This window comes from Pongo pygmaeus, chromosome Y (genome assembly GCF_028885625.2).
Source record: "Pongo pygmaeus isolate AG05252 chromosome Y, NHGRI_mPonPyg2-v2.0_pri, whole genome shotgun sequence".
In the NCBI taxonomy this organism is placed as follows: Eukaryota; Metazoa; Chordata; class Mammalia; order Primates; family Hominidae; genus Pongo; species Pongo pygmaeus.
Genome location: NC_072397.2, coordinates 48,980,518 through 49,007,011, shown reverse-complemented (window position 1 = coordinate 49,007,011; position 26,494 = coordinate 48,980,518). Strand labels below are relative to the sequence as shown.

The following is a 26,494-nucleotide window of genomic DNA, read 5'->3' as shown; positions in this document are numbered from 1 at the left end:
AATAACAGATTTCTAGAAGAGACAAATATAAAACCATCTGACCAGTAAACTCGGGTAAAATGTACACTGACCATTTTGAAGATATTTCTATTTTTATTTTACCACTAATTTTAGAATAGTTTATTTATCACAGATTTAATTAAGTCACATGAATTAAAAAGCATTTAGGTTAATTATTGTATATTTCATGAGGCCATTTATCTAAATAGACTTTATTAAGGGATTTCTGGATCACTACACCAGATTTTACCATGTAGACAAAACATATAACAAAATACATGTGTATATGCATAAACACATCTGACCACATATACACACACAAATAACAGATCTTACGGTTTTTTTATTTTAGACTTCTAGTCATGAGATAGTATTACTAATCCACCAGTTTATAAAAGACAGTTGGACCCAAATTATATTTTTTGGCAAAATGTAAAACATGGCTAAAATTTATTTGCCACGATAGGTAATCTAATAAGTGCTGTGAACCACAGTTTTGATAAAGCAGTTTCCATGGCAGTTTGACATTTTAAAAAATTTTTTCACCTTTTCTTAAGTTTCAAATGAGTTTAGGGTTATATTTTCAATGTTTACATTTAAGCTGGGACTGGATAAATTGTATAAGAAAAATAAAATCTCCATGTAACCTTGAATTAGTAGCAAATCTATTTTCTGTTTGCCAGTGTGATTTGCTTGACTAGCAAGTGTGGACAGGAAAGATTTTTAGCGGTTTTAAGTTATTTATAATTTTTATTTTTTGCTTTTGCATGGCAGAAATAGCAAAATTTTTGTGCTAGACACACCTTAGATTATTGCTGTAAGGTCGAGGTTTTGACCTGTTTGATCTGAGAGCCTAATTTCATAAATATTTATCTAGTTATTTTTCTCTTATATTAACTTCTAATTAAGTATTCTGTCATTGTACGCAATTGTAAGTCAGGTAAATCTAAATTTATATTTCTTACTTTTTCTTAACACACGGTATTTTAGAATTAAATTTATATTTCTAAAAATTATCTCACTTGTTGATATCATGAAGCTGTTGTAATTTATAAAGCCATTAATTTGAAAACTCTTTAAGATTTGGGGCACAGGCCAGAATTCCATAAACAGTGAATGGGCAGAAGAAGAACAGAGAGAGGTATACAGAGAACTTAGAAAACTCTACATGTTAACTCTATAATTGCAGGTTTTTCAAATAATGACTATTGGAGATCTGAATTTTCCTTGATGTAATTTTTCCAGCAAGTTAAAAATATAACCCATAATATATAACCAGCTGGAGTCCCAGAAAACCTAGCATGCCTTAATGTTTGAGAATGCGATTCTGTTTTGTTTTTTTGTTTTTGTTTTTTTTTTTAGATGGAGTCTCGCTCTGTCGACAGACTCTCATGCAGTGGCACAATCACGGCTCGCTGCAACCTCCACTTCCCAAGTTCAAGCGATTCTCCTGCCTCAGCCTCCCGAGTAGCTGGGACTACAGGCACATGGCACCACACCTGGCGATTTTTTTTTTTTTTTGTATTTTAATAGAGATGAAGTTTCACCATGTTGGCCAGGATGGTCTTGATCTCTTGACCTCGTGATCCACCCACCTTGGCCCCCCAAACTGCTGGCATTACAGGCGTGAGGCACAGCACCGGGCAACCATTCTGTTTTTCATTAATCTTGCAAGAGTAGAGAAAATCCTATAAATCCTGTCATGGAATTTCAGGGGTTTAGGCCAGTGTTTTAGAGGGTGACAACTGTCCTGGCAGCTTTAATTACCCATCCTGACCCACCATTTGGAATGTTTACTTTTGCTCTTGGTAGAATTTCAGAAACAAGGATAAAGAGTCAAACAAAATCAAAAGAAACCAAGAGAAGATTGTTCACAAAAATTTTAACCTAGACATGCCGATCAAAATATTAAACTAGGCATGCAGATCAATTTGAAAGTAAATTCACTAGAATATATGCCTCACAGACAGAAAGTAAAATCTGTAGAAACCAAGACTAATCCAGAAAGACACTGATCTTTATTCCAGAAAGGACTTACCAGAAAAGACAAAAAGTCTTCTATCATCTCTGGAGGGATGTGTGGTCCTTCATTAAGGTAGCTTATCCAAACCATTCCCAAATGGCATAAAAAGCCTCTACCAAAAGGAGGGAGCCTTAGCCTGAAAGAACACAGGAAAAACAGGCAAGAAAAAACAAGCTGTGAAAGAAAGCAAAGAGCTCAAAGGGCTCAAAGGTGAGTATTGCACCCTGGTTCAGGGAGTAATTCCTCTAAATCTAGGTTTCCGAAAAAGAACTCAGTGAAAAAATAGTCTGGAAGATTCTTGGGGGGTGGTAAATAATTATACTTTCTGTGGTTAGTTAGGGAGAACATCTGTGGGCTTTTGGGTTAAAGGACCACTGACATCATGAAAACCAGGGCAGCCTCTCCCAAGAATACTATGTTCCTCCTTGTCTTCTTCATTCACAGAAAGGATTCCCTTCATCTGAGGAAGCCAGTTCTCATCCAAAGGATCCACCTCACACAAGTCCAGGGTAATTACAATGTATTGGCAACACCTATTCACTATATTGTACATTTTGAAAAAGCTATTAATTTCACTACATCTGCATTTAACAGTTCAGCACACAATTGCAGACACTGTGTGCAGAGTCTTTTTCTTGGAATGCTGATTTCCTGGACTCAGTGCTTTCTCCAGAGGTTTTGCACAATTTGGGGATATTCTCTACAGAATGGAGTAGGCTTTTTTTGCTAAATACCAAAGACAAGCTCTTGAGAGGAAAAATCATGTTTCTATATAAAAGTAAATGTGATTCCCAATGGCCTACTTTGAAAGAAAAAGGACAAAACTGAGGTGTCATTCCAGACAGTGTGATAGGTATGTCAACAAATGATAGGTATGTCCAACGGACACATCCAAATACATGCTTCCTAAAAATGGATCAATTTTTATTTATTCAACAAATCTCTTTGTGAGCTGCTTTCCAAAAAGGCAAAATCACTTTCTTTGAATGGGTAGAAAATCTTCCAATTTTGAGGGTAAATTGGAAATTGAGGAACAATCAAGTCATTCATAGCAGGGTCAGATAAGTCAGGAGGATGAATGAATGGAAAGAATGCTGTTGGTGTCCAAAGGTAAACCTGGCTTGCTTCTGGCAGGTGGCATCTAAGGCACATACAATGTGGCAGCTTTGAAGGCAGAGGGTCTTGACATTGACTCTCCACAATGATATGGAGATCAGCGTGAGTGCCCGCATGTTGACTCCTGGGAGACTACTAAGCATTTGCCACCTCCTCCAAGGTGGAGTGCCACAAGAAGGCTCCAGAGTCATTCACAGGTGTTGACAACTACCAGCATCAGTGCAGCTCTCCTTACCTGATCAGCTAGAGACACAGACAATATTGGCGATACAGGATTCTTGTGGGATTTGTTTGCTTCCAGCATAACAGATGAATTTTTCTCCAATAAACACAACAATTCATTTTCAACAGGAACCAGTTCCTCCTAAGTATGGAAGATTCACCATGTCTTAGTGTGGGTTCCCCCAGGAGCAGACCTTAAGACAGAGATTTCAGTGCACGTAGTTTATTTGGGAAATGATCCCAAGGAGACTGGAAGCATTAGACAGAGATTTCAGTGCATGTAGTTTATTTGGGACATGATCCCAAGGAGACTGGAAGCATTAGACAGAGATTTCAGTGCACGCAGTTTATTTGGGACATGATCCCAAGGAGACTGGAAGCATTAGAAAGCATTCAGTGCACATAGTTTATTTGGGACATGATCCCAAGGAGACTGGAAGCATTAGACAGAGATTTCAGTGCACGTAGTTTATTTGGGACATGATCCCAAGGAGACTGGAAGCATTAGACAGAGATTTCAGTGCACGTAGTTTATTTGGGGCATGATCCCAAGGAGACTGGAAGCATTCGACAGAGATTTCAGTTCACATAGTTTATTTGGGGCATGATCTCAAGGAGACTGGAAGCATTAGACAGAGATTTCAGTGCACGTAGTTTATTTGGGGCATGATCCCAAGGAGACTGGAAGCATTAGACAGAGATTTCAGTGCACGTAGTTTATTTGGGACATGATCCCAAGGAGACTGGAAGCATTAGAAAGCATTCAGTGCACATAGTTTATTTGGGACATGATCCCAAGGAGACTGGAAGCATTAGACAGAGATTTCAGTGCATGTAGTTTATTTGGGGCATGATCTCAAGGAGACTGGAAGCATTAGACAGAGATTTCAGTGCACGTAGTTTATTTGGGGCATGATCCCAAGGAGACTGGAAGCATGGGTCAAGGAGCGACAGAATGGGACAGGGAACAGGAAGAAGACAAAATAAGGATGTGTTGCGAAGTGAGTTACGCTGCAGACGACTGGTGCTTACTCCCATGACAGAACTCTAGGGAGCCACGTCGAACATGGACCTCAGAGATACACAGCCGGGGGACAACGGAACTGAGGCATGTATTCTCCACTCCAGTCAGTAGTAGAAGGCTTTTCTGCAGTGGGGAATGGAACCCAGGCCAAGTGGGCTCTAGCTGCAGAGAAGGGGATACACAACCTTAGGTAAGAGGGTGCACATCCCAGCCATTGGATGTGGGGCTGGAGGAAGACATTTGGCTGGGCTCCTACCGTGTATACTATTATACTGTTAGGGTTAGTAAGAGACAGGTGGTGATGATGTTGTCAGTTAAGAAAAGCCGTCATTTGCTTAGTGAAGTGTGGAATTGTCCTGGGAGTGTAACTTGCTAAGTTAATTTCACACCTAACTCCCACAGCTTGTCCACACCTAATTTCAGGATATATGTCAAAAGGTAAGAATAAATGTGATATACTGGTATGTAAGTTACATCAGTGGTCCCCAGCCTTTTTTGGCACCAGAAATGGGTTTCCTGGAAGACAATTTTTCCACAGATGGCAGGGAGGATAGTTTCAGGATGGAATTATTCCACCTCAGATCATCAGGCATTAGATTCTCATAACTGCATGCAACCTAGATCTCTCACATATGCAGTTCACATTGGGGTTCGTACTCCTATGAGAATCAAATGCTGCAGCTGATCTGATAGGAGGCGGAGCTCAGGTCATAATGCTTGCTCAGCCACCACTCACCTCCTGATGTGCAGCCTGGTTCCTCAGAGGCCACGGACAATACCTGTCCATGGCCCAGGGGTGGGAACCCCTGAGTTATATTATATATACTATTAATATCTGGCTGTACCAAACAGTATTGTGAAAACATTTATGGTCCTGTTTGAGGATCTTTTCTGAAGCTTTCCATTTACAAATAGAAAAGAATATTAAGGCCAGGCACGATGGTTCATACCTGTAATCACAGCACATTGGGAAGCTGAGGCAGGGGGATCCTTTGAGCCCAGGAGTTTGAGACCACCCTGGGAAACATGGCAAAACCCTCTGTGTACAAGAAAATACTAAAATACACAGGTGTGGTGTCACATGCCTGTGGTCTTGGGTACTTGGGAGGCTGAGGTGGGAGGATCGCTTGAGCTCAGGAAGTTGAGGCTGCAGTGAGTTGTGATTGCACCAGCCTGGATAATAGAGTGTCACCCTGTCTCAAAAAAAAAAAAAGAATATTGAAACAGATACGGTGGTTTCTATCTTTTTGGTCCTCTCATAGCAAAAATCAACAAAAGAAACTAATGTATAACCTAGCAAAATACAGCAAGCACTAGGGATTTTCTATTTCAGTGCCTTAGGCAATCTGACAGATAACGTAGTTCAAAAAAAAGTTTGCTGTACTGTGAAATGTACATTTAGATATGCAGACAGCCTCTTGACACAGACATTGCTATAGTGGTTTCTAGCATAATTTAAGACTTTTTGTTCTTGATTAACAGTGAGATGCCATCTGCGTCAGTGTGTGCCCTAAGAAATTAAAGAGATGCCAAGAAGGAAAAGTATTAATGAGGAGTATAAAATTCTACTTTTAAAAAACATCTTGGCTGGATGTGGTGGCTCATGCCTGTAATCCCAGCACTTTGGGAGGCTGAGGCAGGTGGATCGCCTGAAGTCAGGAGTTCGAGACCATCCTGGCCAACATGATGAAAATCCCATCTCTACTAAAAATACAAAAAATTAGCTGGGCATGGTGGTGCATGTCTGTAATCCCAGCTATTCGGGAGGTTGAGGCAGGATAATCGCTTGAACCCGGGAGAAGGAGGTTGCAGTGAGCTGAGATCGTGCCATTGCACTCCAGCCTGGGCAATAAGAGTGAAACTGTATCTCAAAATAATAATAATTAATAATAATAATAATAATAACCACGGATTTTTGCAAGCCTACAGAGAAAAGGGAATGCCTATACACTCTTGGTAGGAATGCAAATTAGTTCAGCCACTGTGGAAAGCGGTTTGAAGATTTCTCAAAAAACAGAACTATCATTAGACCCAGCAATACCATTACTGGGTGTATACCCAAAAGAAAATAAATTATAATTATTCTACCCAAAGACACATACACTAATATATTCACAATAGCAAAGACATGGAATCAACCTAGGTGCACATCAATGATGAATAGGACAAAGAAAATGTGGCATATGTACACCATGGAATACTATGCAGCCATAAAAAAGAATGAAATAATGTTCTTTGTAGCAACATGGATGCATCTGGAGCCCATCATCCCAAGCAACTTAACACAGAAACAGAAAACCAACTATCACAGGTTCTCACTTATAAGTGGGAATTAAATCTTGGGTACACACAGATGTAAACATGTGAACAATAGACACTAGGGACTTCAAAGTAGGGAGGAGGGAACGGGGCAAGACCTGAGAAGCTTCCTATTAGGTACTATGTTCGCTATCCGGTTGATGGGATCAATAGAAGCGCAAACTTAAGCACCATGCTATATATCCTTATAACAAATCTGCACATGTACCCCTGAATCTGAAATAATAAACGAAATAAAAATGTTTTATTAGTCTACAACCTGTCAATATGACATAACAATAATTATCAGGTTGGGCACAGTGGCTCATATCTGTAAACCCAGTGCTTTGAGAAGCCGAGGCAGGAGTATCACTTGAGGCCAGGAGTTCAAGGCCGGCGTAGTCAACATAGCAAGACCCAATTTTTACTAGAAAGAAGAAAAAGAAAAGAAAATACTCAAAATCAAAAGCAATCACCTTTCTTACTCCTTCTTCTGTCTTCATTCCTACACCAGTCTTATTTTTCTAAATGACAATAATTATCAATATTTATTAAGATTGTGAAATTCTAGTACTTTTCAATAATAAATATCAACTGATTGCATTGTTTTTAAAATCAATATTTCAGAAACAAATCAATATTTCACATGGCTATAAAAGCACAAAACATTGATTAAAGTTTAATAAAAACATGAAAATAAATTATTTCAAATAAATATAAAGTTAATATAATTTAATTGAAGGAAAAACTACTTGAAAATAATTAAGGTTGTTCAGGTTCAAATCAACAAATTCCATGATCAACAATTTAAAATATTAAGGTCTGGTAAGTGACAGAATTGATGCCTAAATATGCCTAAATGACAACATTGCTAACTGATGTTTTTGTTTGTTTATTTATTTATTTTTGAGATGGAATCTTGCTCTATCACCCAGGCTGGATTGCAGTGGCACAATCTCAGCTCACTCCAAACTCTGCCTCCCACGTTCAAGCGATTCTCCTGTCTCAGTGACCTGAGTAGCTGGGATTACAGGCGAGCGCCGCCACGCCTGGCTAATTTTGTATTTTCAGTAGAGACGGGGTTTCGCAATGTTGACCAGGCTGTTCTCAAACTCCTGACCTCAGGTAATCTGCCCACCTCAGCCTCCCAAAGTGCTGGGATTACAGGCGTGAGCCCCCACGCCTGATGTTATTTAATTTTTATTTTAAAGAACAATCCCTAAGCAATTCATGGTGCTAAGTACGAATAAGTAAAAAATAAAGCACATAACTTTCTTTTTCTGCAGGACTTCATAATTTAGTTGGGATGACAAGATTAAAAATAATAGTGATAAACCCTACGATAGAAGGAAAAAATGAAACTAAAGGAAGGAGTGTGGAGGAATAAGGTCTCTATTTTAATTTATGAGTTTTGCAGCCACTTTGTAGACATGACACTTGAATTTTAAATAAGTTAAAAGGAAAAAAAATTGACAACTTCCAAACCTTTCTCTCTCACCCAACTTTATTCATATGTATTATTTCTATTAATGATTATCATAAGAGAAATTAGGACTTCTAAATTAGTAAATATTGGCAGGGTGCGGTGGCTCACATCTGTGATCCCAGCACTTGGGGAGGCCGAAGCAGGTGGATCACAAGGTCAAGAGATCAAGACCATCCTGGCCAACATGGTGAAACCCCATCTGTACTAAAAATACAAAAAAAAAAAAAATTAGCCAGGCGTGGTGGCGGGCGTCTGTAGTCCCAGCTACTCGGGAGGCTGAGGCCGGAGAATCACTTGAACCCAGGAGGCGGAGGTTGCAGTGAGCCAAGGTCGCACAACTGCACTCCAGCCTGGAGACAGAGCAAGATTCCACTTCAAAAAAAAAATGAGTAATATGCTTATAAATAATAAATTCAGTTCATGCTAACAAAATAGTATTTTAAAATAAAACAAGTCCCCAAACAGTTTGAAGAGTTGCAATGTTCTTACATTTTTGCAAAATGTCTGGCTTAACTGAAGACAGCTTGATACTCATATCTGCTTCTGAATTCAATCTGTTGCAATATGTTGTTTTGACTAAGTGTGTGAAGAAAATAGTGCCCCACACAGACATGAAATTGTAGAAAGGAAGAATAATTTAAAAGAATTTTTGGACGAGGTGTAGTGGCACATGCCTGTAATCCCAGCACTTTCAGAGGCTGAGGCGGGCAGATCACTTGAGGTCAGGAGTTCGAGACCAGCCTGGCCAACATGGTGAAACCCCGTCTCTACTAAAAATACAAAAATTAGCCAGCGTGGTGGTGAGTGCCTGTAATCCCAGCTATTTGGGAGGCGGAGGCAGGAGAATCGCTTGAACCCAGGAGGTGGAGGTTGCAGTGAGCCAAGATTGTGTCCAGCCTGGTGACAGAGTGAAACTCCATCTCAAAAAAAAAAAAAAAATTAAGTATTTTTGGCCAACTATTGTTCTTCTTCTTTGATCTTCAAACAAATGCTTTATTCAGGTTATTGCAATGGGAGGCATGACACCACATCATATGCTTTTTCTGCTATATCACATTAAAACCTGTAGGTCTATTTTCAATGTTAATGGGTCTTTTACCAATCATGATTTTTATCATATTGGCATGGCCATTGGGAAAATATTGGTTCATCGAATAATGCAGATGTTCCAAATATTGATACACTTTATTATAAAATATTTTGAAATTCAGTAATATTACCCTTGATCTCCTCAGAAAAATCCGTAAGTTTTGAAAAAATTGTCGTGTTCAAGAATGCAGATACGTTTTCCAAATTTCAATTTTCACTTGAAAACTTTTTACATTTTCAGTAACAGCTCAGTTATTTTTCTTTAAGACAATCTCACTTTTTTTTTTTTTTCAGACAAGGTCTTGCTCCGTTGCCCAGGCTGGAGTGCAGTGGTGCAATCATAGCTCACTGCAACGTCTGCCTCCCGGGGCCAAGTGATCCTCCCGCCTCAGCCTCCCCGGTAGTAGACTGTGGGCAGCAAGCCACCCAGGTGCCGAGGCAAGAGACTGAGGGCATGAGCTGTTCCAGTGTAATAAAGAAAATATATAGAATAAGAATACTTGTGCTAGAAATAGAATATAGATGATGATATGTGAATATTAATAATCATTAGTTTGTAGCATTACTCTTTATTCCAATATTATAATAATCTCTGTTCTACAACTATAACCTAGGAAAAACCAGGCCATACAGAGATAGGAGCTGAAGGGACACGGTGAGAAGTGACCAGGAGACAAGAGTGCGAGCCCTCTGTCACGCCTGGACTTGGCCACCAGAGGGCTCCCTGGTCTAGCGGTAACGCCAGCGCCTGGGAAGACGCCCGTTACTTAGCAGACCTTGGTCTAGCGGTAGCGCTAGTGCCTGGGAAGGCACCGGTTACTTAGCAGACCAGGAAAGGGAGTCTCCCTTTCCCCGGGGGAGTTAGAGAAGACTCTGCTCCACCACCTCTTGTGGAAGTCGACATCAGTCAAGCTCGCCTGCAGCCATCCGGAGGCCTGTCTCCCTGTGATGCTGTGCTTCAGCGGTCACGCTCCTGGTCTGCTTTCATGTTCCGCCCTGTACACCGGGCTCGGCCTTCTAGATAGCAGTAGCAGAATTGGTGAAAGTACTAAAAGTCTTTGAAATGCATAGAAGAAATAACGGCATAAGCTGTCCTCTCTCTCTCTCCGCCTCGGCTGCCAAACAAGGAAGGGCCCGCGACCGGTGGACACGAGACCTACATGACCTTACCTGTCACTGGAGATGACTCACACTCCTTACCCTGCACACTTGCCTTTTATCCAATAAATAACAGCGCATTCAGGCATTCGGGGCCACTACCAGTCTCCACGTCTTGGTGGTAGTGGTCCCCGAGCCCCACTGTCTTTTCTTCTATCTCTTTGTCTTGTGTCTTTATTTCTACGATCTCTCATCTCTGCACACGGGGATGAAAACCCACAGACCCTGTAGGGCTCATCGCTACAGTAGACTACAGGCTTACATCATCACCCCTGGCTAATATTTTTTGTAGAGATGGGGTTTCACCATGTTGCTCTAACTGGTCTCAAACTCTTGAGCTCCAAAAGTGCTGGGATTACAGGCGTGAGCCACTGCACGCTGTCACACTTTGTTCATTTTTAAGTAATAAGTGCTCTATGAGTTCTTACCATTTTATCAAATAGAATACTGAAAAGACATACTTGGGGATCTAGATTTAATGAAAATTATATTTTTTACTGCTTCATCAAGGATATTTTTAAGCAACATGAAAATAAAATTGGCATGTTTACTTATTTAGGCAACGATGTGACTGTAAATAATAGAACTGCTGCTATTGTTTGGAGCCACTGTCTTGTTTTGTGCTACGGTTTTACTTACTATTGCATTTGCACCAAAGCAGAGAACAAAAACAAGCAAAAAAGACAAGTAACATATCTGTATTATGATAGAAAGTCTTATTTTCATGGAGCACTCTGAGATTCACTGTTCCAGGTATAGTTCTCTCCCAGACCCATCACACCTGTTCTGTCACAAAGTTTTATTAATTTCTACTTCTTAAGTATTCTTCTACTTACTGCTTCCTCTCCACAACTTTATGACTCAGTGAAACCCTCACTCTCTCTCACCTGAAATATTTCCATTTTCCATCATGTTCCCATCAGCCTGCACTCCTCGACTCAGTGAAACCTTCACTCTCTCTCACCTGAAATATTTCCATTTTCTATCATGTTCCCACCAGCCTGCACTCCCCGACTCAGTGAAACCCTCCCTCTCTCTCATCCGAAATATTTCCATTTTCCATGTTTCCTACGGCCTGCACTCCTCGGCTCAGTGAAATCCTCACTCTCTCACCTGAAATATTTCCATTTTCCATCATGTTTCCATCAGCCTGTACTCCCCAACTCAGTGAAACCCTCCCTCTCTCTCACCTGAAATATTTCCATTTTCCATCATGTTTCCATCAGCCTGCTCTCCTTGACTCAGTGAAACCCTCCCTCTCTCTCATCTGAAATATTTCCATTTTCCATCATGTTTCCATCAGCCTGAACTCCTCTTACTTCTCGTTATCTTGTTCGCTTCCAGACATATCTCTAAACAGGTAACTGTGTTCCTCAGGGTCTTAAAAGCATTTAACAACAGCTTAAAACTTAGGTTCTCACTCTTTAGCAAGGACTTGAAGACTTTTAATGATTCAGCTCCTGCTCACAAATCTAACCTCATTTTTTCCCACATCAACCCTGAACAGAAGCTAAGTTCCACTCATATACAAAATCTTTCAATTTTCCTGAATAAAAAAGATTATGTAGCTGTCACCCATAATCTGACTCCAGAACTCTGTTTCTGCACCTTCCTGTCAAACTCATTATGAAAGTCTCCGTATTAGTCTGTTCTCATGCTGCTAATATGGACATGACCAAGGCTGGGCAATTTATAAAGAAAAATAAGTTTAATGGACTCAGAGTTCCACGTGGCTGGGGAGACCTCACAATCATGGCCGAAGGCAAAGGTCAGGTCTTACATGGCAGCAGACAAGAGACAGCATATGCAGGGGAACTTCCCTCCATACAACCATCAGATCTCATGAGACTTATTCACTATCATAAGAACAACACAGTCCTCATGATTCAATTACCTCCCACCAGGTCCCTCCCACAATATGTGGGAATTATGGGAATAACAATTCGAGATTTGGGTGAGGACACAGCCAAACCGTATCAGTCTCATAATAAGGGCCAAAGGCCAAGCCTTCCCTAAGTCCTCCTTAAGAGACTCATGCAGATTTCATAATTTACTCCCAGTTGGGCCTTTTCTCAAGACCTTGACATTTTGATCTGGACTCAGATGACTTTGTGGCTCATTATGAAATCCATTTGTGTTCTTAAACTGGACTCAGTAAGATAGCTACTCATTCATCAATTTGTGTCATTATTTATTAATTCTTTGCATAACTGGACTTCAAAATAGGATTTTAAAAAAAGTTTTGACCGTGTGCTCTTCACAATGAAGATCACTAGGCGTTTGTTATGTGATTCTTTCTTCCCTATCATTTGGGAGAAAATAGGATTGGGCTGTGTGCCCTGAGAGGGAGGGCACATTTAGATATTTTAGGAGTTGTAAATAGAAGACCAAATATCGGAGAGAGAGAGACTTTGCTTCACCTGTAGTTGAAATGGTTAGTTAGGACAGGTGCAGTGGCTCATGCCTGTAATTCCAGCACTTTGGGAGGTTGAGGCAGGTGGATCACTTGGGCTCATGAGTTCAAGACAAGCCTGAGCAACATGGTGAAACCCTGTCTACAAAAAATAGAAAAACTAGCCAGGCATGGTGATGCATGGTATTATGAGGTTGCACTTCACTGAAAAACCAAAGTTGTTTAGCACTTCCATGTGAACCACACCATCTCACAAGTATGAGGTGTAGCAGAAGTCCAGTCCCAAGGACACAAAGAAGATACACCATGTTAATGGAATGACATACTGCAGTGTATAGATAAAGGATCCTGGGCCTTGATGAGAGAGATAGATGCAGTCTTGAAGGAACTGATTATGCAGTGATTCTGCATTTAAGTATTTGACCTAATTTTAATAACAAAAATGTATGCACCTTTCATTTTCAAAGTACAGTTGTTCCTCAGTATCGTGGGAAATCAGCTCCAGAATACCCCCCCAGATACCAAAAACCACTGATGCTCAAGTCTTATATAAAATGGTGTATTTGCATATAACCCATGCTTATCCTTCCATATGCAGTCATGTGCCTTATAATGCCCTTTTAATCAATAATGAACCATGTATATTACCATGATCCCCTAAGATTATAAACACATATAGAAACCTTCTTGTGGGAAGTCAGAGACCCTGAATGGAGGGACTGGCTGGAACCGTGGCAGAAGAACATAAATTGTGAAGATTTCATGGACATTTATTAGTTCCCAAAATTAATACTTTTATAATTTCTTATGCCTGTCTTACTTTAATCTCCTAATCCCGTCATCTTTGTAAGCTGAGGATGTATGTTGCCTCAAGACCCCGTGATGATTGCGTTAACTGTACAAATTGTTTGTAAAACATGTTTGTTCAAACAATATCAAATCTGATTGTAAAACATGAGTGTTTGAACAATATGAAATCAGTGCACCCTGAAAAAGAACAGAATAACAGCGATTTTCAGGGAATGAGGGAAGATAACCATAAGATCTTACTGCCTGCAGGGTTGGGCAGAATACAGCCATATTTTTATTCTTGCAGAGAGCCTACAGATGGACGTGTGAGTAAGAGAATATCACTGAATTCTTTTCCCAGCAAGGAATGCTAATAATTAATACCCTGGGAAAGGAACGCATTCCAGGGGGTAGGTCTATAGACAGCCGCTCTGGGATCGTCTTTCTTATGCGGTTGAAATAAGGACTGAAATACACCCTGGTCTCCTGCAGTACCCTCAGGCTTGCAAGGATTGGGAAATTCCAGCCTGGTGAATTCTAGTCAGACTGGTTCTTTGCTCTTGAACCTTCTTTCCTGTTAAGATGTTTATCAAGACAATGTGTGCACAGCAGGACACAGACCCTCATAAGGGGTTCTAATTTTGTCTTTGCCTTTTGATCTTTATGGCCTTTTGAAGCATGTGATCCTTGTGACCTACTCCCTGTTCGTACACCCCCTCCCGTTTCAAAATCCCTAATAAAAACTGGCTGGTTTTGCAGCTCAAGGTTGCCATCATGGTCCTACCAAAGTGATGGCACCCCCGCAAGCCCAGCTGTAAAATTTCTCTCTTTGTACTCTTTATTCCTCAGACCAGCCAACACTTAGGGAAACTAGAAAGAACCTACGTTGAAATGGTGGGGGCTAGTTCCCCCATAAATCCTGACATGTGGGGCTTGATACTATCACTGCAGATCAAGTAGGGAAAGTGACTGATATTCAGTGATGGTGCTAGAACACATGGTTTCTCATACGAAAAAATATAAATATATATACCATCTAGGGTTATGTAAGAACATTTTATGATGTTCACAAAACAAAAATATTGCTTAGTAATGCATGTCTCAGAACATACACATGTCATTAAGCCATGCATGACTGTACTTTATATCACCTCTGGAACACTTCGGTCAATCAAGAAAAATGACCGAGACAAATCTCAATCATTTTAGGAGGTTTATTTGCCAACATTAAGGACACACACCCAGGAGACAGTCTATGCCTTTCTTCAAAAACGATTTTGAGGGCTCCAAATTTAAAGGGGAAAGGGTGAAATATTGAGAAATACAGTTTTCATGTAAGACTGAGGTAGGGGGAAAACATTCATTGATACGGTTTGGCTCTGTGTCCCCACCCAAATCTCACCATAAATTGTAATAATCCCCATATTCAAGGGTGGGACCAGGTGGAAGTAACTGGATCATGGGGGCAGTTTCCTCTAGGCTGTTCTCATGATAATGAATCACATGAGATCTGATGGTTTTATAAGTGTCTGGCATTTCCCCTGCTTGCACTCATTGCCTCTCCTGCCACCCTGTGAAGAGGTGCTCTCTGTGATTATTGTAAGTTTCCTGAGGCCTCCCCAGCCGTGCAGAGTTGTGAATCAATTAAACCTCTTTCCTTCATAAATGACCCAGTCTTGGGTATTTCTTCAGAGCAGTATGAAAACAGACTGATACAGTCATTCATGCCTTTGGCTCAGTGAATCTGCATTTGTACATAACATAGACAAACAGGGAGGGCAACAATCAGATATGCATTTGTCTCAGGTGGGCAGAGGGGTGACTCTGAGTTCTGTCCTATGCACTGTAAAGATGAGCTATCAGACCAGGCGTGGCAGCTCACATCTGTAATCCCAGCACTCTAAGAAGCTGAGGTGGGTGGATCACCTGAGGTCAGGAGTTCGAGACCAGCCTGACCAACATGGAGAAACCCCATCTCTACTAAAAATACAAAATTAGCCAAGTGTGGTGGTGCATGCCTGTAATCCCAAATACTCAGGAGGCTGAGGCAGGAGAATCACTTGAACCCAGGAGGCAGAGGTTGCAGTGAGCCAAGATAGTGCCATTGCACTCCAGCCTGGGTGACAATAGCGAAACTCCATCTAGGAAAAAAAAAAAAAAAAGGATAAGCTATCAATTTACATCGCCATAATTAATTTTAACAGAAATACTTTAAAGATCTTAAAGCACACCAGAAATTTCCTTGTGGGAAAAATATGAGGGAGGCGGCTACAAGATAAAAAGCTTTTTATCTTGGAGCCATCTTATTTAGGAACCAAAAGAAGGAGGCAGGTTTGCATGACCGAGTTCCCAGCTTGACTTTTCCCTTTAGCTTAATGAGGTTGGAGTCCCAAGATTTATTTTCCTTTCACATTTAGAAGACCAAACATAATGTGGAAGTAAACAGTGGTGTTGTTTAGGAAAGAATGACAAGAAAAAGTCTGAATATATTCACTACAGATGCAAGCATCTGATTTTATTTCAAATATTTTGCATCCAAGTTTATTTACATACACAGATATTAAACCTACAGATACAAAAAGCTGAGTGTACTTACATATTAATAGCTGTACACAGGCAGCATAAAATTCTCTTTGTACATGCCAGAAACATTCCCTGTCCACCCAGGGTGAACACAGCCACTTCACAAAACAGGGTGTAAATACGGAGGTTCACTAAAGTACAGGAGAGTTACATGACCATATTGGCATTTTAACAGCCATTCCTGAGAAAGAGAATGGGAAAGGGCTTAAGAGTCAGAGGAGTGGGAAAGAGGAAGACAGATGACCTCCTACATCAGAAGATGGAGCAGTGAGAATACAGAATAGGGAAGCAATAGTTAAAAGGAAAAAAATAGAAACAGGATTTGACGTCAATTTGCTGTGCAGAGGGTAAAAAGGGGAGTTTTATTTCCAGGCTATCTGCCATGATCACAGCTAGTTTGTTACTGGTGATGTGAAATTTGGAAAAATAAAAGAACAATATGATGGCCAGAAGTGATACAGACTTGGACACAGCATGTTTGAAATATCTGAGGTCCCATATGTAGGGATGTCCAACTGACAATTGGGAATACAGTTCCAGAGTTCACAAGGGAGATCAAAGCTGGAGATAAAGATTTTGAAACTATCAGAATTTCAATGGTACCTGAATCCATCAGACCAAATGAACCTAAGAGAATGAAAGGATAAAAAGGAACAAGTACAGAATCCACAGAAACACTAATATTTACAAAAAGGAATAGACTGTTAAGACCAAGAAGGAACTTTCTGAGTTTATTTCACATATTAAGAAAAGCTCAATATTAGAAAGTCTACTAATACAATTCATCACATTCAGAGTCCTGAGGAGAAAAATCTTTAATTGTCCACATAGGCATTAAGAAGATAAGTCTTAGAAACAGATTCCAGGTTCTGATTTCTGCACGTAAGAAGCTTAGAAGTGACCAGGTGCAGTGGCTCATGCCTGTAATCCCAGCACTTTGGGAGACCGAGGTGGGCAGATCACCTGAAGTCAGAAGTTCAAGACCAGCCTGGCAATATGGCAAAACCCCATCTCTACTAAAAATACAAAAATTAGGCTGGGTGCGGAGGCTCACACCTGTAACCCCAGCACTTTGGGAGCTTGAGGTGGGTGGATCGCCTGAAGTCAGGAGTTTGAGACCAACCTGGCCCACATGGCAAAACCCCATCTCTACTAAAAATACAAATATTACTGAAGTGTGGTGGTGTGTGCCAGTAGTACTAGCTACTTGGGAGGCTGAAGCAGAAGAATTGCTTCAACCTCGGAGGTGGAGGTTGCAGTGAGCCAAGATCATGCCACTGCACTACAGCCTGGATGACAGAGTGAGCTCTGCTTCAAAAAATTAAAAAATAAAATAATAATAATACAAAAACTAGCCAGCATGGTGGTGGGTGCCTGTAATCCCAGCTACTCAGGAGGCTGAGGCAGGGAGAATCATTTGAACCTGGGAGCCAGATGTTGCAGTGAGTTGAGACTGCACCACTGCACTCCAGCCTGAGCAACAAAGTGAGACTCCATCTCAAAAAAAAGGAAAAAAAAAAGAAAGAATGGAAGTAATCAGTCCATCTTAACAACACATGAAAAGCTGAAAAGGTCAGGTGTGGTGGCTCATGCCTGTAATCCCAGCACTTTGGGAGGCCAAAGCAGGAGGATCCCTTGAGTCCAGGAGTTTGAGACCAGCCTGGGCAACATAGTGAGACCCCCAACTCTAAAAAAAAAAATTTAAATAAAACAAATAAAAGCTGAACAGACTGAAAAATCAACAATTATTTTTGGATTTGAATGTGGAGAGGATATAGGACAAATCACTGCCCTCAAGATTGGAGAGATAGAGAAGTGTATATAGGAATTTATGGCTTACAGGAACAGAGACTTACTACTGAAACCACCTTAGGAACCAGTGCTGGAATAGAAAATCTTGAACTATAACTGGTGAATTGCTGAAGGTTCCATATGGACAACTCAAGGAGGTAAAAACGCCAGGGAGATCCAGTTATAAGGGAGCATAATATTATAAAATTTACCTCCTGGAGCTTCACCAGGCTCCTGTGGCAAATACCTGAGAAAACTTGCTTCCTGCTTCCACCTTTGGGAAGGAGAAAGGAAAACCATCTTAAAATATGCCAGAGCACCCTGCAAGGCTTGTCCTCAGGAGAAATTACTGAACCTCAGCCTAACCTGCTCTCGTATAATCAGATCCTAAATGACTTGCTGGAAGAGAAATACCCAAATCCAGCCTATTCCAGTCATCCCTAAAGGGGAAGATAAAAACAGAGAAACACGTGAAGTTCATAGTCCAAAAGCAGAGACTCACTTAAACAGTGAGGCCCAGTCATAAGACTCCAGAACACTTCTGCTACGGTCTGAATATTTGGTCCCTGCCCGACCCCCTGCAAAATGTGCCTGTTGAAACCGAGTCTCCAATGCACTAGAATTAAGGGGAGGGACCTTTGAAAGGTAATGGCAAAGACAACCTGATTGGGATTAGTGCACCTATGAAAGAGGCCAAAGGAAGCTTCTTTGTCCATTCCAACATGAGAGGACATATAGCTGGCACCATCTATGAGGAATGGGTCTCATCAAACACTGAATCTCCTGGAACCTTGACCTTGGACTTTCTAGCCTCTAAACCGAGCAATAAACTTCTGTTGTTTACAAATTACTTGCTCTAAGTTATGCTGGTGGATGGACTAAGCTTCCCCTCACCTCCACAGCTTCCCATCATTACTGGATGCACTGTTACAGTAGTTCCTTTTACCTGGTATCTCATATCTAGGAATGAAGAAAAAGCACAAGGCATACTAAAAGGCAAAAAACACAATTTGAAGTGGCAGATCATCAGAACAAGACACAGCTATGATACTGGAATTATCAGACAAGAATTTTTAAAAAAATCTCTGAGTAGTATGCTAAGGGCTCTGATGAACAAAGGAGACAGCATTCAAGAACAGATAGGCAATGTAAGCAGAGACAGAAGTACAAGGAAAGAACAAAAAAGAAACAGATAAAAAAATACTGCAACGGACCTGAAGAATGTCTTTGGTTGGCTTATTAGTAGACTGAACACAACAAAGGAAAGAGTCTCTGAGCTCTGGAAACATTGAAAGAAACTTTAAAAACTGAAAACAATGGAAAGTAATATCCAAGAACTGTGGGACAGCTAGAAAAGGTGTAACATAGAGTTATGAGAATACCAGAAGGAGAAGAGAGAGAAATAGAAGAAACATTTGCAACAATCATGTCTAACAACTTCCACTGTTAATGTCAGACACCAAAACCAAAGATCCAGGAAGCTCAGAGCACGCCAGGCAGGATACATGCCAAAAACCTACACCTAGGCATATTATTCTCCAACTGTATAAAAATCAACTCCAAAAGAAACCAAAGGTGGAGTGGACAACATCTTACCTATAGAGAAACAAAGATAACAATCACATTCAGGCCAGGCTCGGTGGCTCATGCCTGTAATCCCAGTACTTTGGGAGGCCGAGGTGGGTGGATCATAAGGTCAGGAGATCGAGACCATCCTGGCTAATACAGTGAAACCCCGTCTTCACTAAAAAATACAAAAAATTAGCCAGGCGTGGTGGGAGCCTGTAGTCCTAGCTATTCGGGAGGCTGAGGCAGGAGAATGGTGTGGACCCGGGAGGCAGACCTTGCAGTGAGCCGAGATCACGCCACTGCACTCCAGCCTGGGTGACAGAGCGAGACTCTGTCTCCAAAAAAAAAAAAAAAAAAAAAGAATTACATCCAACATCTCAGAATCACGAAAGTAAAAAGAGAGTGGAATGAAATATTAAACATGCTGAGAGAAAAAAAAAAATCAACTAAGATTTCAGTGCCCTGTCAGATCTTCTTTCAAAAGTAAATGAGAAATAAAACATTCCCTGGACAAACAAAAGTTGAGGAAACTTGTTACCAGCAGATGTGTCATGTGAGAAAATATTAAACCTTATCTAGAGAAAAAAAAGATATACATCTGAAAACTGAATCTACATTGTATTTATTTTTATTTATTTATTTTGAGACAGTCTCACTCTGTTGCCCAGGCTGGAGTGCAGTGGCACATTCTTGGCTCATTGCAACCTCTGCCTCCCAGGTTCAAGCAATTCTCTGCCTCAGCCTCCCAAGTAGCTGGGATTACAGGAGCCCTCCACCACGCCTGGCTAATTTTTTTGTATTTTTATTAGAGACAGTGTTTCACCATCTTTGCCAGGCTAGTCTTGAACTCCTAACCTCATGATCCACCCATCTCGGCCTCCCAAAGCACTGGGATTACAGGTGTGAGCCACCACACCCGGCCTGAATCTACACTTTAAAAAGAACATTAGAGAAGGAATAAGTGGTGGTAAAATGCTTTTTTTGAGATGGAGTCTCACTCTGTCACCCAGGCTGGAGTGCAGTAGCATGATCTCGGCTCACTGCAAACTCTGCCTTCCAGGTTCATGCCATTCTCCTGCCTCAGCCTCCCAAGTAGCTGGGACTACAGGCACCCTTCACCACGCCCAGCTGATTTTGTTTTTGTATTTATAGTAGAGGTGGGATTTCACCATGTTAGCTAGGATGGTCTCGATCTCCTGACCTCATGATCTGCCCACCTCGGCCTCCCAACATGCTGGAATTACAAGCATTAGCCACTGTACACAGCTGCTTTTTTTTCTTAATTGACCTAACATATAACAGTTTGTGTATAATAACAATGTATGCAATTATACACTTTTTTTTTTTTTTTTTTGAGACAGAGTCTTGCTCTGTCACCCAGGCTGGAGTGCAGTAATGCAATCTCAGCTCACTGCAACCTCCACCTCCTCCCTGGTTCAAGCAATTCTCATGTCCCAGCCTCCCGAGTAGCTGGGACTACAGGCATGTGCCACCACGTCCAACTAATTTTTTGTATTTTTAGTAGAGATGGGGTTTCACCGTGTTAGCAAGGAGGGTCTCCATCTCCTGACCTCATGATCCACCTGCCTCAGCCTCCCAAAGTATTGGGATTACAGGCTTAAGCCAAGGCACCCAGCCAATTACATACTTAATATATTCAAGGCTATGTATGCTTACATATAAGTGAAACAAATGGCAACAATAACACAACAGATGGGAATATGAGAGAAACTGGTATTACATTTCTATTAGAAGACAGTTGAAGTAACTGAACTGGTATACTGTTATTTAAAGGTGGACTTGGATTTGTTGCAAGTCTATACTGCAAACTCCAGGACAACTAGTAAAAACCAAAGTATAAAAATGTTAAAAAGAGAAAACAGGCCAGGTATAGTCGCTCATGCCAAGGTAGAAAGATGGCTTGAGCCCAGGAGTTAGAGACTATCCTGAGCAACACAGTGAGACCCTATCCCTATAGAAAAGAAAAGGCCAGGTATGGTGGTGCATACTTGTAGTACTAGCTAATTGCATACTTGTAGTCCTAGCTAATAGCAAACTTGTAGTCCTAGCTAATTGCATACTTGTAGTCCTAGCTAATTGCATACTTGTAGTCCTAGCTAATTGCATACCTGTAGTCCTAGCTAATTGCATACTTGTAGTCCTAGCTAATTGCATACTTGTAGTCCTAGCTAACTGGGAGACTGAGGTGGAAGGATCACTTGAACCCACGAGGTTGAGGCTGCAGGGAGCCATGATCACACCACTGCACTCCAGCCTGGGTGAGTGTCTCAATAAAAAAAAAAAAAGCAAGAGAGGAAACAAAAATCATAAAATCATCAACTCCATAAAAGGCAGAAAAAGAGTGGAGGACAAAGCAAGAACAAAGAACAATAGGAGTGAATGGAAAATGATATGGCAAAATTAATCCAACTGTACAATCACTTTGAATGTCAATGGTCTAAATGTACCAATGAAAAGACAAATTGTTAGAGCCCATCAAAATAGAGGCACACCTCACTTTATTGAGTTTCACTTTATTTTGCTTGGCAACATCACCTTTTTAACAAATTAAAGATTTGTGGCCACGAAGTGCTCAGCAAGTCTGACCAGCACCATTTTTCCAACACCGTGTGCTCACTTCACATCTGTGTCACATCTTTTGGCAATCCCCACAATCTTTCAAAGATTTTAGTTATCACATCTGTTATGATGACCTGTGATCAGTGATTTCTGATGTTACTATTGGAATTGTCTCAGGGTGCTGGAACTCTATGGAAGACAACAAACATGATGGAAAAATGTGTTTGACTGCTTCATTGACTAGTCATTTCCCTGTCTCTATTTCTCTCTTCCAGCCCCCCATTCCCCCAAGATACAACAATGAAATTAGGCCACTTCACTCTGCAGTGGCCACCATGTGTTCAAGTGAAAAGAAGTGTGCACGTCTGTCACTTCAAATCAAAAGGCAGAAATCATCAAGCTTTGTGAAGAAGGCATGTTGGAAGCTAAGACAGGCCAAAGCTAAGCTTCTTGCATCAGCTACCCAAGTTGTAAATGCAAAGAAAAAGTTCTTGAAGGAAGTTATAGGTGCTACTCCAGTGAACACATGAATGATTTTAAAAAACAAAACAGATTTTTATTGATACAGAGAAAGTCTGAGTGGTCTGCATAGAAGATCAAATCAGCCCCAACATTCCCTTGAGACAAAGCCTAATCCTGAGAAAGGCCCTAACTCTCTTCAATTCTATGGAGGAGAAGAGAAGTGAGGAAGTTGTGGAAGAAATGTTTGAAGCTGGCAGAAGTTGGTACATGAGCTTCTAGGAAAACAGCCATATCTGTGACATTAAAGTGTGAAGTGTGCTGTAAAAATGGGAACAAGAAAGCCTGCATGATAGCACATCTGTTACAGCATGGTTAAGACTTTCTTGTTGGTAGGCCAGGAAGTAATGGTCACCATTTGTGTCCATATTCTCCTATACTGAGCATGGAGAAATCTATAATAGTAGCCGGAGAGGTGTAGGTTGTGTGTTCAAGGGAAAAAAGAGTGATTTTGAGGGAACACATAGCCTGCCTCAGCTACGTCAGATTTCTCTCCTATATGGGTTTGTTGGTGCCTGCTGAGGTGTGACTTCTGGCAAAAGGTTTTCCCACATTCCTTACATTCATAAGGTTTTTCTCCTGTGTGTGTTCTCTGATGTATATTGAGGCCTGACTTCTGGGAGAAAGTTTTCCTACATTCATTACATCTAAAGGGTTTTTCCCCTGTGTGAGTTCTGTGATGTACAAACAGTTTTGACTTCTGGGAGAAGGTTTTCCTACATTCTTTACACTCAAATGGCTTCTCACCTGTGTGAGTTATCTGATGTATGGTGAGAACTGTCTTATCGTAAAAAGTTTTCCTACATTCATCACATTCATAGGGTTTCTCTCCTGAGTGAGTTCCGTGATGAGTATTGAGGTTTGACTTGTGACAAAAGGTTTTCCCACACTCATTACATTCGTAAGGTTTTTCTCCAGTATGGGTTCTATGATGTACAGTGAGGACTGACTTCTGACTGAAAGTTTTTCCACATTCGCTACATTCATAGGGTTTCTCCCCCATGTGAATACCTTGATGCTTCCGAAGATTTGCCTTCTGATGAAAGGATTTTCCACATTCATTACATTCATAGGGCTTTTCCTCGGTGTGAGTTCTCTGATGTATAATAAGGTATAATTTCTGACAAAAAGTTTTTCCACATTCATTACATCCATACGGTTTTTCCCCTGTGTGAGTTCTCTGGTGTATGGTGAGGAATGACTTGCAATGAAAGGTTTTTCCACATTCATTACATAAGTAAGGTTTCTCCCCTGTGTGAGTTCCCTGATGGGTGCTGAGACTTGACTTCTGACGAAAGGTTTTTCCACATTCATTACATTCATAGGGTCTTTCCCCTGTGTGAGTTCTCTTGTGTATCCCAAGGTTTAACTTATTGATAAAGGTTTTCTCACATTCATTACATTCATAGGGTTTTTTACCAGCATGAGTTCTCTGATGTATAGTTAGGAACGACTTACAGTAAAAGGGTTTTCCACATTCATTACATTTATAGGGTTTTTCCCCTGTGTGAGTTCTGTGATGTACTGTAAGGTATGACTTGTGGCTATATGTTTTTCCACATTCGTTACATGCATATGGTTTTTCCCCAGTATGAGTTCTCTGATGGACAGTGAGGAATGACTTACGGCGAAACGTTTTCCCACATTCATTGCATTCATAGGGTTTTTTCCCTGTGTGAGTCCTTTGATGGACAGTGAGGAATGACTTATGGTGAAAGGTTTTCCCACATTCATTGCATTCACAGGGTTTTTCCCCTGTGTGAGTTCTCTGATGTATCCTGAGGTTCGACTTATTGATAAAGGGTTTTCCACACTCATTATATTCATAGGGTTTTTCCCCTGTGTGTGTTCTCTGATGGACAGTAAGCCTTGACTTATGGTTAAATGCTTTTTCACAATGATCACATGCATAGGGCTTTTCCCCGGTGTGAGTTCTATGATGTATTGTGAGGTATGACTTCTGGCTAAAGGTTTTTCCACATTCACTACACTGATAGGGCTTTTCCCCTGAGTGAGTTCTGTGATGTAAAGTGAGGAATGACTTACGGCGAAAGGTTTTTCCACATTCATTGCATCCATAGGGCTTTTCTCCTGTGTGAATTTTCTGATGGATAGTGAGGCTGGACTTATAGCTGAACAATTTTTCACACCAGTTACAGGCATAAGGTTTTTCCTCAGTAGGCATCTTGTGCTGTATCATAAGGTCTGATTTGCTAATGGAGGGTTTCTCACATTCAACACATTCATAGGGTTTCTCTCCTGCGTGTGTTCGCTGATCTTTAGTGATGTCAGACTTTCTACAGCAAGTTGGCTGTCCTACCTGAGTTATCCCTTGGACAATAACAGCTGAATTATTACAGGCTTTCTTATATTCATTATATTTATCAAAGTTCTGTCCTGTATGAACCCTCTTATGTATAAAGAACATTGCCTCCGTGTTGAAGGTTTTCCCTTGTTCATTACATTGAAAAGGCTGCAGCAGAGTTTGAATCTTGTGATGCTGAGTAAGATGTTCATGATGTCTGTGGGAACTCCTAGTTATATCAGGGACATGAGGTTTCTCTCCAGACTGTGTCTCACCAGGCTTAATAGGGAAAATCATGTTCTGGCAAACATTAAACTGCCCAGGCTTCATTCCTGAACTGTTTCCATTATTTATAATCAGATTTAAAACATGGTTTGAGTTCAAATTAAATGTTTTTCCTAATTCAACTCTCTCCTGAATTGATGTGTTGCTGTTGGTGATTACAATTTGCCAGAAAAATCTATCATGACTTTCATGGCTCCTTTCAATAAGGTCATCAAGGATCTGGACAGCTGAAATGAGAAAAAGGTATCCATGAACCACACATGAGCATGTCTTACAGAATGCTTGTGTAAAGGTAAAAAAAATTGCTTCCTATCCCAGTGGAGTAAGATTTGATAAAAATAAATAATGGGTATTGGTTTTATACCCATATGGTTCCTGTTCCTACTAACATAATGTAATAAATCAGTATATTTTCTAATGTTCAATTGAGTTTTTCTTTGCATTTGAAGTTTTCCTGTTCTTTTTTATTTCACAAAGAATTATTTGGTAATAATATGCATCTACTTCCTACTCATAGGTTTTAATAAGTGCTCATTATCTGTCATTTGTTTTCTCTCTTTTTTCCTATTTATTCATATAATAGTGGCTGTTTTAATAGCTGCTATTTTTTCATTATTCTTCTTTGAAGATAGCCAGTTTTCCCTGGGTCAGCAACTGGAAGGTACAGGAGATGGCCATTTTTCTGTCTCCTAAGCATGGAAGTAGCTTGTGGACAGGATTTTGCCTATATTTAACCTTTCACTCTTCCCTGAGAATGGTTAAATGTGTCTGGAGGTTTTCCAAGCAGAAAATCTCTTATTCCCCATGTTAAACAAAAACAGATCCTGGCAAATTCCTACTTAAACATGACAACCCCTGCTTCCCAGAACCATAATAGGCACAGAAGCTCCAGTCAAAAAACCACACTGGTGATCTGAAGGATTGGTTCTGCAACTCAGGCTGTGCCCGTCATCTTTGAAAAGTGTATTTCTGGTTCCTTCTGAGATCAACAGCCCTGCCCCTCTCCACTCACACACCCCTGCTTGGTAATTCACCATTTTTGAAGGGTTTTATTTTGTGTTTTGGAGTTTCAGATGTCACACAGTTTCATTTAAAAATGAAGTTTCCTGTACATTTCTCATCTTCAAATGGTAACTACAAACTCCACTCTCAAACAGAAATCTGAGCCCTTCAACAGGAAATAATTGGTTTCTTTGGACTTGAGACCCAGAATCTTCTGGTTCTCCTCCCAGGTCCAGCACCAC

At 40.7% G+C, this 26,494-nt stretch overlaps 1 protein-coding gene and 1 pseudogene across 1 annotated transcript in view; both read right to left on the bottom strand.

The window, feature by feature from the left end:
- LOC129025664 (zinc finger protein 717-like) overlaps positions 1-19,815 on the bottom strand; it is a 76,540-nt gene extending 56,725 nt beyond the window's left edge. Inside the window, exon 1 of the mRNA XM_063660983.1 lies at positions 18,205-19,815. The gene's annotated coding sequence lies outside the window, so the exon portion shown is untranslated. The remainder of the gene's footprint in view (positions 1-18,204) is intronic.
- A 2,232-nt stretch (positions 19,816-22,047) lies between these two features.
- The window catches only part of LOC129025663 (zinc finger protein 717-like), a 45,537-nt pseudogene continuing 41,090 nt past the window's right edge, over positions 22,048-26,494 (bottom strand).